The 15,263-nt window shown below is 44.2% G+C and overlaps 1 protein-coding gene across 1 annotated transcript in view; it reads right to left on the bottom strand.

The window, feature by feature from the left end:
• Window positions 1–15,263, bottom strand: part of LOC139381462 (leucine-rich melanocyte differentiation-associated protein-like) — a 381,245-nt gene that overhangs the window by 236,368 nt on the left and 129,614 nt on the right. The gene's annotated exons all lie outside the window — the stretch shown is intronic.

Genomic DNA, 15,263 nt, shown 5'->3' with positions numbered 1-15,263 from the left:
AAAAGATGCCAAGAAGATTCCAGAGCATATACTATCCCTGTACTGGTGCGCAATTATCCTCTATTTTTCTCAAATTGAACACTTAAGAGCATTATGAATGCATTCCAAATGACACCCTATTCCCTATGTAATGCACCATTTTTTTTACCAGCGCCCCATGGGCCCTGGTCAAAAGTAGTGCACTATAAAAGGAATAGTGCGCCATTTGGGACACATAAATCATTTTGCTCATGTTCTCATAGTTCTAGCCGAGCCTCAGGGATATGGAGTGGAGGAGAGGAGCATACAAATAGGCTGGCTCCAACTCTTCAGGGTGAAATCTTTTCTAAATGACTCGTGTGTCTGCCCACATCCTCTGGGTTATTCATTTGGATTTAGGATTATTAAATACACGCTGTACTAAAGTTATCCTTAATCAGAATGTGTGACTGACAAAATTCTAACTTGGGACGCAACCACTTGTGTAGGCTCCATGTACAAAAACAACTTTCAATGGGCTTTAAAGTCATATCTTTCTTTTATTGCTGCTAAAACTACACAAGAATAAGTATACTTTCTTCCCTTTATGGTATAAAAGCAAATATGTTGAGTACCAGTCAAAAGTTTGGATACGCCTACTCATTCCAGTGTTTTTCTTTATTTTGACTATTTTCTACATTGTAGAATGATAGTGAAGACATCACAACTATGAAATAACATGATTTATTTAGAATTCAAGGCACACTTAATCAGCATGGCTACCACAGCATTCTGCAGCGATACGCCAGCCCATCTAGTTGGCGCTTAGTGGGACTATCATTTGTTTTTCAACAGGACAATGACCCAACACACCTCCAGGCTGTGTAAGGGCTATTTGACCAAGGAGAGTGATGGAGTGCTGCACCAAATGACCTGACCTCCACAATCACCCAACCTCAACCCAACTGAGATGGTTTGGGATGAGTTGGAAAGCAGAGTGAAGGAAAACCAGCCAATCAGCATATGTGGGAAATCCTTCAAGACGGTTGGAAAAGCATTCCAGGTGAAGCTGTTTGAGAGAATGTCAAGAGTGTGCAATGCTGTCATCAAGGAAAAGGGTGGCTACTTTGAAGAATCTCAAATATATTTAGATTTGTTTAACACTTTTAGGGTTAATACATGATTCCATATGTGTTATTTCATAGTGTTGGTGTCTTCACTATTATTCTACAATGTAGAAAATAGTAAAAATAAGAAAAGAAAAACTCTTGAATGAGTAGGTGTGACCAAACTTTTGACTGGTACTGTATGTCTGTCAATCAAGGTGAATGAGAAGCTAGTGATGTCTGTGATATCATGTAATCATTGTCAATCATTCAACAACTACAGCCATCCTTAAAACTCCAGCCGGTCTGTTTGCTTATGCACTGAGGGTTCAGTTCAAACGCCAGGGAACAAAGTATTGCTGGCAGTGGCCACATCGCACACATGGACACGCACATCACCTTGGGTGATAAAGGTACTTATAACCCTACATATATTTATGGATACCATTAAAAACAAAACTGCTATAAAAGGAAATAGCTGACTGCAGAGTAAAAAGCCTGAAGGACCCAATTTTCTCCCGCAGCACTTGATGGACACAGAGACAAGCAGATTGCTTTCCAGCACCAATTTTGGGAGCCGGTGAAAAATGGCCACCGCAGCCGCTCTGTGGTCCGAGATGAGTCATAAATCTTGCTTTATCTCCTCCGTGGTGGTAGTAGAAAAGAATGAGTTGCTTTTTTCCCCATCTCATTCACATGTCTATCCGTCTGTTATCTGTGCCCTTGAGCAAAGATTACTGATGCCCTGTCTGTGATATATGACACATCACACAGGCCAGCTTTTCATCCAGTGAATTAACCCAGAGAGAGGAGAGGGGGAGAGGAGAGAAAAAATGCAAAGCTGACTGCTATCAGCCAGGTGGGGGGGGTTCACTATTCCTTTGTGCTCCTATTCCTCCTCCTCCATTCCTCCCTCCCTTTCTCCTTCCTCCCACCCCCACCCCATATTGAGCAGACTGGGTACTTGGGGAAAGAGCATTATGGGTAGGCAAGTTTGGTGGCAAATTGTTTATCTGACCTCTGCACGTCTCTGCGTTTTATAATCTAGTGTGTGTTTCGGCCCTGTCTCGTCCTCATAACAAATAGCACCTGTCAGTCCAGCCCTCTCCTATCTGGGCCAGAGGTACAGAGAAGGGTAAGTAACCGCAAGGAAGAAAATACATCTCCTGGACAAAATAAAAATGGATTTTAGGTGAATGATGAGATGGGAGATTCTAGTAACGATGCCTCAAAGGACAAATGAAATAAAGATAAAAACAGACAAAGATGAAAGAAACAAATGATTGTATATTATGTGTTAACAGGCTATGTATGTCAAGAGAGAAGACTAGCCTACACACAGTGAGATAAGATGAAAGTATTTCAGTATTAGTTGTGTTTCAGTACTAGTCATTCCGTACCTTGTGACGAGCAAATACCTAATACATCATTTTTTAAATATGTCTGAATAATGGCATTTTAAATTAACAAGACAAATGGCAGGTACCACTTTATGCAATCTAAAACAGAATGTAAAATAATGCATTAGGCCAGCCAGGACTGCTACAGTAGTGGGAATTAAAAGGCTCTACATTACAGAGTAATAACCTTTCCTCTCCAGACCGTTTGAGTTCATTAACCTTAAGCTAATCTCCCTCTCAAACTGGCTCCTCTTCAGATCTAACTGAATAAATTGCATTCAGTTCAGTAAATACTGGCTGTTCTGTTTTTAGAAAGGGGTCGTAGAGGAGAACAGCGGGTTTTTTCTCTCAGAGCGATCCCAAAAGGTCATGAATAAAATATGATGCCACAAGGGAAGTTGTGCGATCCATTATCATAATGGCAGTGCTCATGATCTATTTCATTAACATGCAGTCTTTAACCCAAACAAATGTACTCCGTCCTCCCCCTACTGCTGCACATCCATTTACTACAAATAGATATGCTCCTACTTCCGTAACGTAAAAAGCAGAGCAGTATCCCTAGGGAAAGATTCCCAGTGTTCTTTTTTACAGTCCGAAAGAAATACAAGTTACATACTTTAAACTAAATAAAGCTCTTTAACATATGGCTCAATGAAATCATACTGTTACATTTGCATTATAGCATTAGTGTACCTAATGCAATACCAAAAACAAAGTAAGCATTATTTACTACTACTATGATAGAGCATATTACTGCTAAAACACACACTAGGCTTTACACTACACCCCAAATCCAACTCCAGCGCAGGTCAAGTATCAGGAAAGCAGCAGTTAATACTGAACAACCAGCTCTGTGTTGACAACAACAGTTCCAATGTCAAGACCCCACTAACCATGTTCACTTCCCTATCCAATCACTAAACAGCTTCTAAACGACACTGTGGACAGAACCACTCCATATGTGTGAATGAATGGACTAGCAACCAGGAGGCCACAGAGACCAATACAGACCCACTCTCAGTCTGCTAAGTGTAAATATAACCTTTTAATTTGCTCTGCTACTGCTGTCTCCCCCAAATCAATTCCCCCTCAGCGTCTGTACAACTGGCACCTCTACAACTTCATCCATTTATTATATGGCGCTCCATCTGGCCGCGGTCGTTCGCCGTTTTAATTCAGTTGTCTCCCGCTCTCTAATCTGTCTCACATTTAGAAATGGTGTCAGCCTCCGCCTGGCCGTTCCAAGCTGCCCCTCGTCAGCGGCATACATACGTTTTGGAGCGAACGGCACCAGCCGTTGTCTACGCAGTAAATCTGAGCCACAGTGTTTATTAATAGATAGTAACAGATGTTAACTGATTGTTGATTACCAGTCTTGTTGACCAGTGAAATCTGTTCATAAATGGAAAGTAATTTATAGTGCAGTGGAACACAGGCCTCTCCTTGGCAGAGGGGCACCAGTGCCAACTTGCTGGGTAGCTATAGAGTCTTTCTCTCTCCATCTACACTATGAGTTACAGGACCATATGGTCAGTTGCTGAGGATCTCTCTCTCTCCCTCTCTCCCAGCCAGCCAGCCAGCGAGCGACACATCTCACTTGTCACTCAGCAGCAGCCGCTACTGGCAGGACAACCATTCATCTCCCAGTAAGTGGGAGACATGTTTGACTTCCAATAGTTTGGAATAGCAGTCCGGCACTTTGTGAAAAGTTTTTACTGAACTGTAATTTAACACCAACATGGCATTGCACAGGGACATGCTGGAATATACCCTTACTGTATATACTTTTCCCAATGTATATTTCTGTTAATATATTTTCTATACTTTTTTGGTTTGATTAAGGTTAGTGCAGTGCTTAAATAGAACCCTCTCAGAAAGAGTCATCATTTATCTACAGTTTTCTATTCACAGCCCTGTGCACAGATAGAAAGCGAGAGAGGGGGAGAGGGAGAGAGCGAGAGAGGGAGAGAGGGAGAGAGCGAGAGGGAGAGAGAGAGCGAGAGGGAGAGCGAGAGAGAGCGAGAGGGAGAGAGAGCGAGAGGGAGAGAGAGCGAGAGGGAGAGAGAGCGAGAGGGAGAGAGAGCGAGAGGGAGAGAGTGCGACAGAGCGAGAGAGAGGGAGAGAGGGAGAGAGGGAGAGAGAGGGATAGAGGGAGAGAGGGAGAGAGGGAGAGAGGGAGAGAGGGAGAGAGAGAGAGAGGGAGAGAGGGAGCGAGAGAGAGAGAGAGAGAGAGAGAGGGAGAGAGGGAGCGCGAGAGGGAGAGAGGGAGAGAGAGGGCGAGAGAGAGGGGGAGAGAGAGAAATGCGAGTTATAAAACTTTGAAGTGGCCAGTAAATAGTTGTGTCACTCTATCCAGTAGTGTTATATTACCTGGGCACATTTATCTGACGGGTGCTAAATCTCAATTCCCCCAAAATGGCCACAACAAAACTAATTACAGACAGACAGACACTAGCATATGACTAGTTAATCAAACAAACAAGATGTTCCACAAAGAGGGGACAACATAAATATTGACAACAAGCAGTGGCAGTTTTTAGGGGAAGAGGGAGGGAGGAAAAATAAATCGCCCAACAGTGTTTTCCTGTTCCGTTAACAGTATGGTTTATACCAGTCCCTGGAAACAGTTTGAATATTCCAATAATTTTTTCCAGTTGCCTCACTTGCCTGATATCCCTCAGCTCTTTCCGTCAGAAGCTGTCAAACACAGCAACTATAATATATGGCCCCTCCAACGAGAACAGCTGTAGCCATTCCCTCCCCTGCCTCTCCTACCCTGCCCTGCATGAAATAATACATCAAGATTAATTGATTTCCCGTCACTCTCAGAGAAAAGAAAATTAATTTTCATGTATCTTTTCCCTCCCACCATCCCCCCAGCATATGAATTTTGTACATGGCAAGTAATTTAACTTTTTAATTATTCATGAGGGCTAAAAACATGATAAAGTGTTCTGCCAAAGGCCCCAAGGCTGCATGCAGCCATACGCAGCCCGGGCCTAGCTAGCTGTGTGCCGAGACAACAATAGCACTCCCTAATGCCTGTATAAATAATATATGTATTTACATACATCTTAGTTCAACAGAAATCTCTTCCTCTCTCTCCCTCCCTCTCCCACGCAGTGGCAGTTTGACTTATGTGGATGGCCAGTTTGGACAGGAAACTAGTAACACACTATACTGTGGAAGCCATTTTGTGGTGACCTTCATTCACCTCCATTTGCCCAGCAAAATAAGGATAGCTTGCAGTGCACAAGGAGTTGGAGCTGTGGACAAGACGGACTAAAAGGTTCCAAGCAAACAAAATGTCTACTTCACTGTAGGAACAAGCGTCTTCCTGTTGCTGAAATTGTGATACTAATTCTGGACATAATGTCACATTACATTCAAGACTGAAACACACTGACATTATCACTTATTTGAAGTCTACCCAAACACATACTGTAGCATGCCCTTGGCAGGTTGTCGTTACTGGGATGAATCTTGTCCTGGAGACAGAGCAGAGTGATTTTCACTAGATGGGCCAGCTGCATAGTCAAAATTGGCTCTATATCACAACAATTCATGAAAACACAAATTAGCTTTTTGGTCTTAAGGTTAGGGTTAGGAATAACGTTAGCAGTGTGGTTAAGATTAGGGGCCGGTTAAGGTTAGGTTTAAAATCAGATTGTATGACTTTGTGACTGTGCCAGTTAGTGACTACCCTGCAGAGCTTCAAGTACACGAGTCATCCAAATAAATGCCAACCTGCATGCCCTTGGCTTACAATTTCAAAGTAAGTCATCTTGGGGTTGGCTTGAGCAAACATTATGATCAACCATTGAAATCTGTCTGGCATGGACAACTGTGTTTTAAGCCTCTCCAGAGATGTGTCAGTGGATGATTGAGAAGCACACACGCCGTAAGGGAGAGTACCCTCCCATAGTCCCTGGTTAACAACAGGCCAAGAGAAGGATGCCATAGCTCTGATTCTTGAACAGCTCTGACAGACAGACGGGCAGATGGACAGAGACGGGTGGGCAGACGGACAGGAAGATGGGCAGACAGGCAGGAATGGGTGGAGATTGTTGTGTGTGCAGCACGCTGTTCCTCCAACATTACTTGTGACATGACAACTATGATGAATGAGATCCAATTATATTCAGGAATTTGAGTTTTTTTTTGTAGTTGTTGATACTCTGCCACCAATCACAAGGATTATCCAGGGCGAGAAGGCGGCTGATTCCTTGGGCCTTAAAACAATACAGCACACCCTGCTAGAACCAAAGTTGGTTGGCTAGTTTCTGGGCCAAATGACTGTTAGCTAGCAGAGCTCTACTAGGCCAAATTACTTTTAGCTAGCAGAGCTCTACTGGGCAAATGACTGTTAGCTAGCAGAGCTCAACTGGGCAAAATACTGTTAGCTAGCAGAGCTCTACTGGGCAAATTACTGTTATCTAGTAGGCACTGGGAAAATTACTGTTAGCTAGCAGCTACTGGGCAAAATACTGTTAGCTAGCAGCTACTGGGAAAATTACTGTTAGCTAGCAGCTACTGGGCAAAATGTTTTCCTGGAATCTATTTTGATGTACCCTTCTAAACTATCCACCATAGGCTAAATTGTCTTACGGAGGAAATACACTAAATGGCATTTTACAAAGTCAAACAAACTATGTAGTCTACCCAATAAAATATTAGGTACAAACACGTGTTGTCCAATGCCCCGAAGAACAAATGAGTGATAAACATATTCAAAATAAAATAACACTAGTTTTGACCCCACCATCTTTGATTTTGCTTAGCATGAGTCTAATTACAAGGTGTGTGTGTGCGTGTGCGCTGTACATGTATGTATGTGTGTTAATCTTCTTAATGCTCCTAGTTTGGCTCCAGTTAAATTGGTCTGTCTAGCGAGAGCCTCTAATTATCGTAGAGGAAGGCTAATTAGCATTTAGCGCAACACCACAACAACTGCCACCATACAAACCTCACTAATTCCTCCAATAAACAGCGGCGACACTGAGCCACTGTGCCATCAAGCTGCTTCGCCATACAATGAAAACTAACGGCGCCGGCACCACAATGGGCCAATCGGACAACACTCCTGCTGAGCGTGTGAAATCATTTTTCACTCCTCCCAGATCGTTCCCATCAACAAGGAATCCCAGAAGGCCTAATAAGCCTACCTGCTCATTAATATCATACAGATGAAAATTATCTGCAATTTCAAAACACACTTTAGGGAATCATTACGCCGACGACTCCATGGATATGCCGGGAGAGGAGTGTTGGAGCCACTGGGGACATGGAATAAAAATGCTGTTGATAGTGCTGATACAGATATGATATCAGGTTTTTGTTGTGGTGGAGACGAGCGTGTATTAAGCAGCGTCCCGCAGAGGGACAGGAATTAGCCCTGTTCACAACAACAACTACTGGAGACATCTCCCACAATGCAACTGGGGTAAAATACAGATTAGTGCAACTAGTTCAAAATAGTTCCTCCTTTGCACATCATTAATTAAATAACTTCTATTGAACTAAATAGACAGTGTCTCCTTATTTTAAACACATAACATATAAAAGAAAGGCACATACAATGTGTTACCAGGTCTGTGTCTGTCGAGCAGGTATACCCTACTCTCTAAACCTGTTAATAAAGATCATGTTAACTGACAACCCTGTCTAATGAAAGTGTATGTTGTGTTGTAAGCTAATAAATCCAGTCTAATAGCATGATGCTAAGGTTCCATCTGTTCCTGAGCAGCTAAAGAAGCCCACAGACATGGAGGGAAAACCTATTGGAGATACAGTTGAACATTTGACAAGGATGAACGGTTATAGATGGAAGGATGGGTAGAGTGATGTACAGATTGATAGATGATAGTTAAAGAGATGTAAATTCCCCATTTGGTTCCTCGGCACATGGCATTTATTGCAGCCAACTGATAAATGATTTACTTGTTTTGTCATCTGGAGTTAATGTTCCTTGTCTTGGTAACAAAAACTATTTAGAAAGGCAACTTCCACAAGTCAAGCTCTGCCATTTCCCAGGCCCGTCTCTGCTATCTGTCTCCATTGAAATATTCTCTATTTATTTTGGAAAACTTAAACAACTGCTGTTATGTCCGCCTAGAGCTGGCATGAAACAGAGAGAAAGGATTCATCATTATAATACTTAGCACCGAGAGGGGAGAGAAAAAACGTTGAGCTGCACTATCACAAACATGATTTAGCCTCAATGGAGGCCACAGGAATCCAAGGCTGTCAGACGGTGAAGTAAATTCAGATCCTGTAAATATATTGGGATAGCGGCTAATGCTTTTAGTTGCTATCTGCTTGTGTAAACCAAGGGCGGGATTCCTGACTGCAGGACTGCATCTTAAATGGCACCCTATCTCCTATAAAGTACACAACTTTTGACCAGAGCCCTATGGAACCTAGTCAAAAGTAGTGCACGGTATAGGTAATAGAATGCCATTTGGGACACAGTCCAGCTTTGCAATGTCTGCTAGGGTGTCTTCGTGAGAGAGTAGGAGGAAGGATAAACACTGAACAAACATGTCTGTGTTTTCCTTCTGTACAGCGTCACAATGAAGGGAAATGTGTGAGGAATTTAATTTACAACTTGTGGGACAATACCACAAAACAAAATGGCCGCCATGATCCATAGCAGTTGGCTTGGCAGTTCGCCTTCTAACTTTGAACCTGGATGTGCTAGCTATTGCCAGCCTCCTGGTGAAAGCTCACAATAGAAAAAAAACAAAAGGAACACATGCGCTCAAAACATGGCCACCATTATCCCTAGCCCACCAATGGACTACAATGTTGTAGTCCAAATGTTTGAATGGTGTTGTGTTATTAAGACTGAGCAGCTGCCTCGATGGTTAACTTGCAAATATTGTGAAATGTGAGGGCCATGTACACTATATTTTCACCAAAGTATGTGGACACCCCTTCACATTTGTGGATTCGGCTATTTCAGCCACACCTGTTGATGACAGGTGTATACAAATCTAGCACACAGCCATGCAATCTCCATAGACAAAGAATGGCAGTAAAATGGCCTTACTGAAGAGCTCAGTGACTTTCAACGTGGCACCGTCCTAGGATGCCACATTTCCAACAAGTCAGTTCGTCAAATTTCTGCCCTGCTAGAGCTGCCCCCATCAAATGTAAGTGCTGTTATTGTGAAGTGGAAACGTCTAGGAGCAATAATGGCTCAGCCGCAAAGTGGTAGGCCACACAAGATCACAGAACGGGACAGACGAGTGCTGAAGTGCGTAGTGTGTAAAAATCATCTGTCATCGGTTGCCACACTCACTACCGAGTTCCAAACTGCTTCTGGAAACAACGTTAGCACAATAATTGTTTGTCGGGAGCTTCACAAAATGGATTTCCATGGTAGAACAGCCACACACAAGCCTAAGATCAACACGCACAATGCCAAGTGTTGGCTGGAGTGGTGTAAAGCTTGCTGCCATTGGACTCTGGAGCAGTGGAAACACATTTTCTGGAGTGATGAATCACGCTTCGCCATCTGGCAGTCCGACGGACGAATCTGGGTTTGGCGGATGCCAGGAGGGTGCTACCTGCCCCAATGCATAGTGCCAACTGTCAAGTTTGGTGGAGGAGGAATAATGGTCTGGGGCTGTTTTTAATGGTTTGGGCTAGGCCCCTTAGTTCCAGTGAAGGGAAATCTTAACTCTCTAAATAGTCCAACTTTGTGGCAACAGTTTGGAGAAGGTCCAGTTTCAGCAGGACAATGCCCCTGTGCACAAAGCGAGGTCCATAAAGAAATGGTTTGTCAAGATCAGTGTGGAAGAACTTGACTGGCCTGCACAGAGACCTGACCTCAACCCCATCGAAACAACTTTGTAATGAACTGGAATGCCAACTGCGAACCAGGCCTAAATCACCCAACATCAGTGCCCAACCTCACTAATGCTCTTGTGGCTGAATGGAAGCAAGTCCCCACAGCAATGTTCCAACATCTAGTAGAAAGCCTTCCCAGAAGAATGGAGGCTGTTATAGCATCAAAGGGGGGGATCAACTCCATATTAATGCCCATGATTTTGGAATGAGGTGTCCACATACTTTAGGTCATGTAGTGTATGTGAGAGTAGTGAAGTGGATAGTGTTCAATTTGCTAGCATTGCTATAAACCTTCAGATTTACGACTCTTCAACTCTTGGATGTCCAAGGGTAGCACATAAAAACCAGCCAGGTCTTGAGAGCTATGGCACCCTATTTCCTATATAGAGAGAGGACTGCTTTTGACCAGAGCCCTATGGGCCCAGGTCAAAAGTAGTGCACTGAATAGGGAATAGTGTGCCATTTGGGATGCACCCCAAGCATACAGATACAGGCTCCTGGGTAATGTACAGGCCTGGCTGGATATAGTATGCTATGTTCACAAGGTCATTGGACTGATAGTGTAGCCTGCTGTATCATAGCACTGTCAAAGGTAAGCAGATAAAACATAATTCAAAAGGTTAAACAACAACTGATTGGGAAGAGACAAATGGTGTGTGTGTGTGTGTGTGTGTGTGTGTGTGTGTGTGTGTGTGTGTGTGTGTGTGTGTGTGTGTAAAAATGAGTATGTGTAGGACTACAAACAAGATATTACAGATGTCATTTCCCACACAATCTATGTTTATGGTATTTGGTCTTTAGGAAAGTCATAAAATGTATGAACAAAGAGTGCTGAGCTGTCAGTTGAATGTTGTTCATGTTCTAACTGGGGCCTCTTGATGAATCCAAGTGCGGAGCAAGATGATGTATCCCGTAGAAAGTCAAAATCATCCCCTCATGGAGAACTCCCATGCCCTGAGATGTCATAAACACACTCTGTCATCTCTCTTTGTCCTTGGACATGCTATACTCTATACTCTACTCATTTAAACTGAAGTCCCTTCACACACACACTATGCACGCATGCATGAACACACACACACAAAGTACTCTCACCCTCTACACACGCATATCCGCAGTGTACAAGCAGTCCCATTATAGAAAGTATCTGCTACAAAGCATAAAGCAGTTTTGCATACCGTGGAGATGAATAAAAAACAAGATGTTTTTATCAGCCGCACACACTGCAGTTAATCAAAGGGATATGGTCTGACAAACAATCCAATATCCAAGGTTAAGAAAACATGAAGATCATAAATCACTTCATTGTCATGTTCCATTTCTACTACAGCATTAACCATAACAGCAGCTAAATTGTTATAAGGACACCAAACAGTCAACTGTACTGAAGGCAGCAGTGTCTGTATCCCAAAAGGTGCTTTTTGACCAGAGCCCATAAAAAGTAGTGTACTACATAGGGAGCAATTTGGTACGCAGGCTGTGTCTTCTTTCATTAGCTGAACCATGTGGGAGGATAGTATCTTATCCACCTCTCTGTCACAGAGCTGCTAGTTAGGCCAATCTACACATCGTATGGAAGAGAGTCACTTTAGTAGTCCATTTCTGTCCACAATATCAATAGAAATGAGTTACTTTATAGTCATATTTACTTACTAACAAACAATAAAAATAATGGAACATGTTGACCGCATTTTCTTGGTTTATATTATTTTTATTTAATAAAAAGAATTAACATTAGTTTTTCTCTCGTTTCTCAAAATAGAATATAAAGCTACCAAACCCTTTCAATCATAAAAATGTGTCATTTGTTTTTGGGGAATACGTTGGTAATACATCCTTCTTTCCTTGGCTTGGATCCATTCAGTGTGTAACAAAAAATAGGCCCACTTGAAAAAGCCTGCTCCTCACACCGGCCGACACAGACATTTATAAACTTAAAAATGACTCCTGGGTAGCAGGTATCCAATTATTCCTTACCCAGGAAGCAGTGCTAAATGGAGGAGCGGGCCGCGTGATTTACTCCCCACCTCGCCTTTTATTAAAACACTTTGTCTTATTGTTTTATTGATTTACAATCCGTCCTACTTTTTTGGCATCTGAAAACAATCAAGGCACGGGCGGCAGAATGTTTGGACATTAATCGTTAAAAAACAGTGTTTTATTCCTGGCCTGGGGTTTGCAGCAGTTTGCAGCAGCAGCAGCTGCTGAGCGTTCAGCGTAAAAGGAGAGTGATTTATGGTGGTGTAGCCATAACAATGAGGCGCACTCATTAACATATCGACAGGCTCCAAGATGGATCATCAGCATTGATTATTTCATGGCCTGTTGATGCCCATTTGTTAAAAAATAGAGGGGAGAGGGGGAGAGGGACGAGAGAAAGGGAATAGGGAGAAAAGAAAAGAGGGAGAGAAGAGGAGGGAGAGCGAGGGAAGCAGGGAAGAGGAGGGAGAGCGAGGGAGCCTGGGAAGAGGAGGGAGAGCGAGGGAGCCAGGGAAGTGGAGGGAGAGCGAGGGAGGCAGGGAAGAGGAGGAGAGCGAGGGAGGCAGGGAAGTGGAGGGAGAGCGAGGGACCCAGGGAAGTGGAGGGAGAGCGAGGGAGCCAGGGAAGTGGAGGGAGAGCGAGGGAGCCAGGGAAGTGGAGGGAGAGCGAGGGAGACAGGGAAGTGGAGGGAGAGCGAGGGAGCCAGGGAAGTGGAGGGAGAGCGAGGGAGCCAGGGAAGTGGAGGGAGAGCGAGGGAGCCAGGGAAGTGGAGGGAGAGCGAGGGAGGCAGGGAAGAGGAGGAAGAGCGAGGGAGCCAGGGAAGAGGAGGGAGAGCGAGGGAGCCAGGGAAGAGGAGGGAGAGCGAGGGAGCCAGGGAAGAGGAGGAGAGCGAGGGAGCCAGGGAAGTGGAGGGAGAGCGAGGGAGCCAGGGAAGTGGAGGGAGAGCGAGGGAGCCAGGGAAGGGGAGGAGAGCGAGGGAGGCAGGGAAGTGGAGGGAGAGCGAGGGAGGCAGGGAAGTGGAGAGAGAGCGAGGGAGCCAGGGAAGTGGAGGGAGAGCGAGGGAGCCAGGGAAGTGGAGGGAGAGCGAGGGAGCCAGGGAAGTGGAGGGAGAGCGAGGGAGCCAAGGAAGTGGAGGGAGAGCGAGGGAGGCAGGGAAGTGGAGGGAGAGCGAGGGAGGCAGGGAAGTGGAGGGAGAGCGAGGGAGGCAGGGAAGAGGAGGGAGAGCGAGGGAGGCAGGGAAGAGGAGGGAGAGTGAGGGAGCCAGGGAAGAGGAGGGAGAGTGAGGGAGGGAAGATGTGAGGATTTCTCACCAGCACTGGAGAGTAGACAGACAGAAATTCGGACTCCTTCAATCACCAGATCCTTTAGTCAACTGTCAGGTTTAAAAATCAGTGATTGACATCCAGTCCTCAGCACTCTGAGTATCCATACAGACAGAGAGAGATATTGCAGAGAGAAAGAGATTGAAAGAGAGAGAGACAGATAGAGGGAGAGAGAGGGGGTGAGGGAACGATAGAGATTGAGAAAGGAGAGAGAGAAGGGAGAGAGATATAGGGAGGGAGCCACAGTGGGGAGGTTGATATATAGCTCTGTCTTATACGGAATAAAACATTACTGCAGGGACGAATTACAATATCAATCAGTCAACGTGCTATTTCCTGTTCAAACAGGAGAGGATATATTTCATTCATATTTCCCAAATGTATTGAGTGGATTCATTTACTATCAGTTATTTACTACTACTATAAATAAAAGATGGTGGATGATATGTATTTTCGAATGCTGGATTGTTGCAAGAGAAATGCAGAGGAATGTTTCCAACTGTCAAATACTAATTTGTGTTGGAGTTCATTTCCCCATACTCACATCCACCTAAAGGGCATTACAGAGACACACATAGCATTGCCATTGCTTTATGTACTACACATATGAACCTTCTAGAAATACTAGCAAAACCATGGCAAAATGGCACATATTTATGTGGGATACTCACAGCTCACCAGTCTCAACTCATTCATATTTTATATCACATCATACTTCCCCTTGCCCTTGTCAAATACCACCACCAAGGTCAATGATTGGAAGGAAATGATGTGGTATGTACAACACACATGGCCAAACATACTGTACATACAGTACCTACACAGAAACATATTGTACATCTGAACACACACATCACCATAAACACAAAAAAAACTCATCGCCACTGACATGTAATGCAGAGCAGGTCTTATGAGAATACATTCACAGATACACGCTCACACACGGTCACACACGGTCACACACAAATCACATCACTCTTATTCCACTACTAACAACTTAAAATGTGATCCTTAAAAATGATCCTATTCAGCTTTAAGGAACAAAGCAACATTGGGTTAGCTCTTTCACCCAGCCCCACCCACCTCAGCCCTGGTCCCTCATTACAATGATAGAGTTGCCATGGTGACAGGTGCTAATTGATGGGCAGATCAGTCATTAGTGATTGACAGGCAGGCGCCCTCCCCCCCCCCGAGCACCATGGCCTTGACTGACTGAGTGGCATTCTCCTGGACCACTGTCACTGGTGCCCTCACAGCAGCTGTAACCTTGCTGTGGGAGAGGGAGTCACAAACACACACACCTCTGTAAATCAACGTTACTGACAGTGAGAGATACACACACACCTCTCTCCCTCTGTACATCAGAGCCAGTGACACACGGCTGACACGTATTGACCGTCTAATCTTTACAGAGGAGTGCAGTGGAGCTTGTTCTCTCTCTTCTAACATCATCATCTCAAATCTAGTAGCGAGAGACAACACTCTAAAAGCCACTCAGAAGGCATGGGACTCATTGAGTCTTTGTAATTGTATTCCTTCCTATTGGAGCATTGTGTAGTAGTGGGGGGTATCTTGCCTGGTCTCCTTTATCCCAGGGTTAAATAAATTAGAAGCCAGAGGAGAGAATCAGTCGATGAAGT

The sequence above is a fragment of the Oncorhynchus clarkii genome, chromosome 23 (genome assembly GCF_045791955.1).
Source record: "Oncorhynchus clarkii lewisi isolate Uvic-CL-2024 chromosome 23, UVic_Ocla_1.0, whole genome shotgun sequence".
Lineage (NCBI taxonomy): Eukaryota > Metazoa > Chordata > Actinopteri > Salmoniformes > Salmonidae > Oncorhynchus > Oncorhynchus clarkii.
Note: the sequence above shows the minus strand (reverse complement) of the source record. Positions and strands in the feature narration are given on the sequence as shown.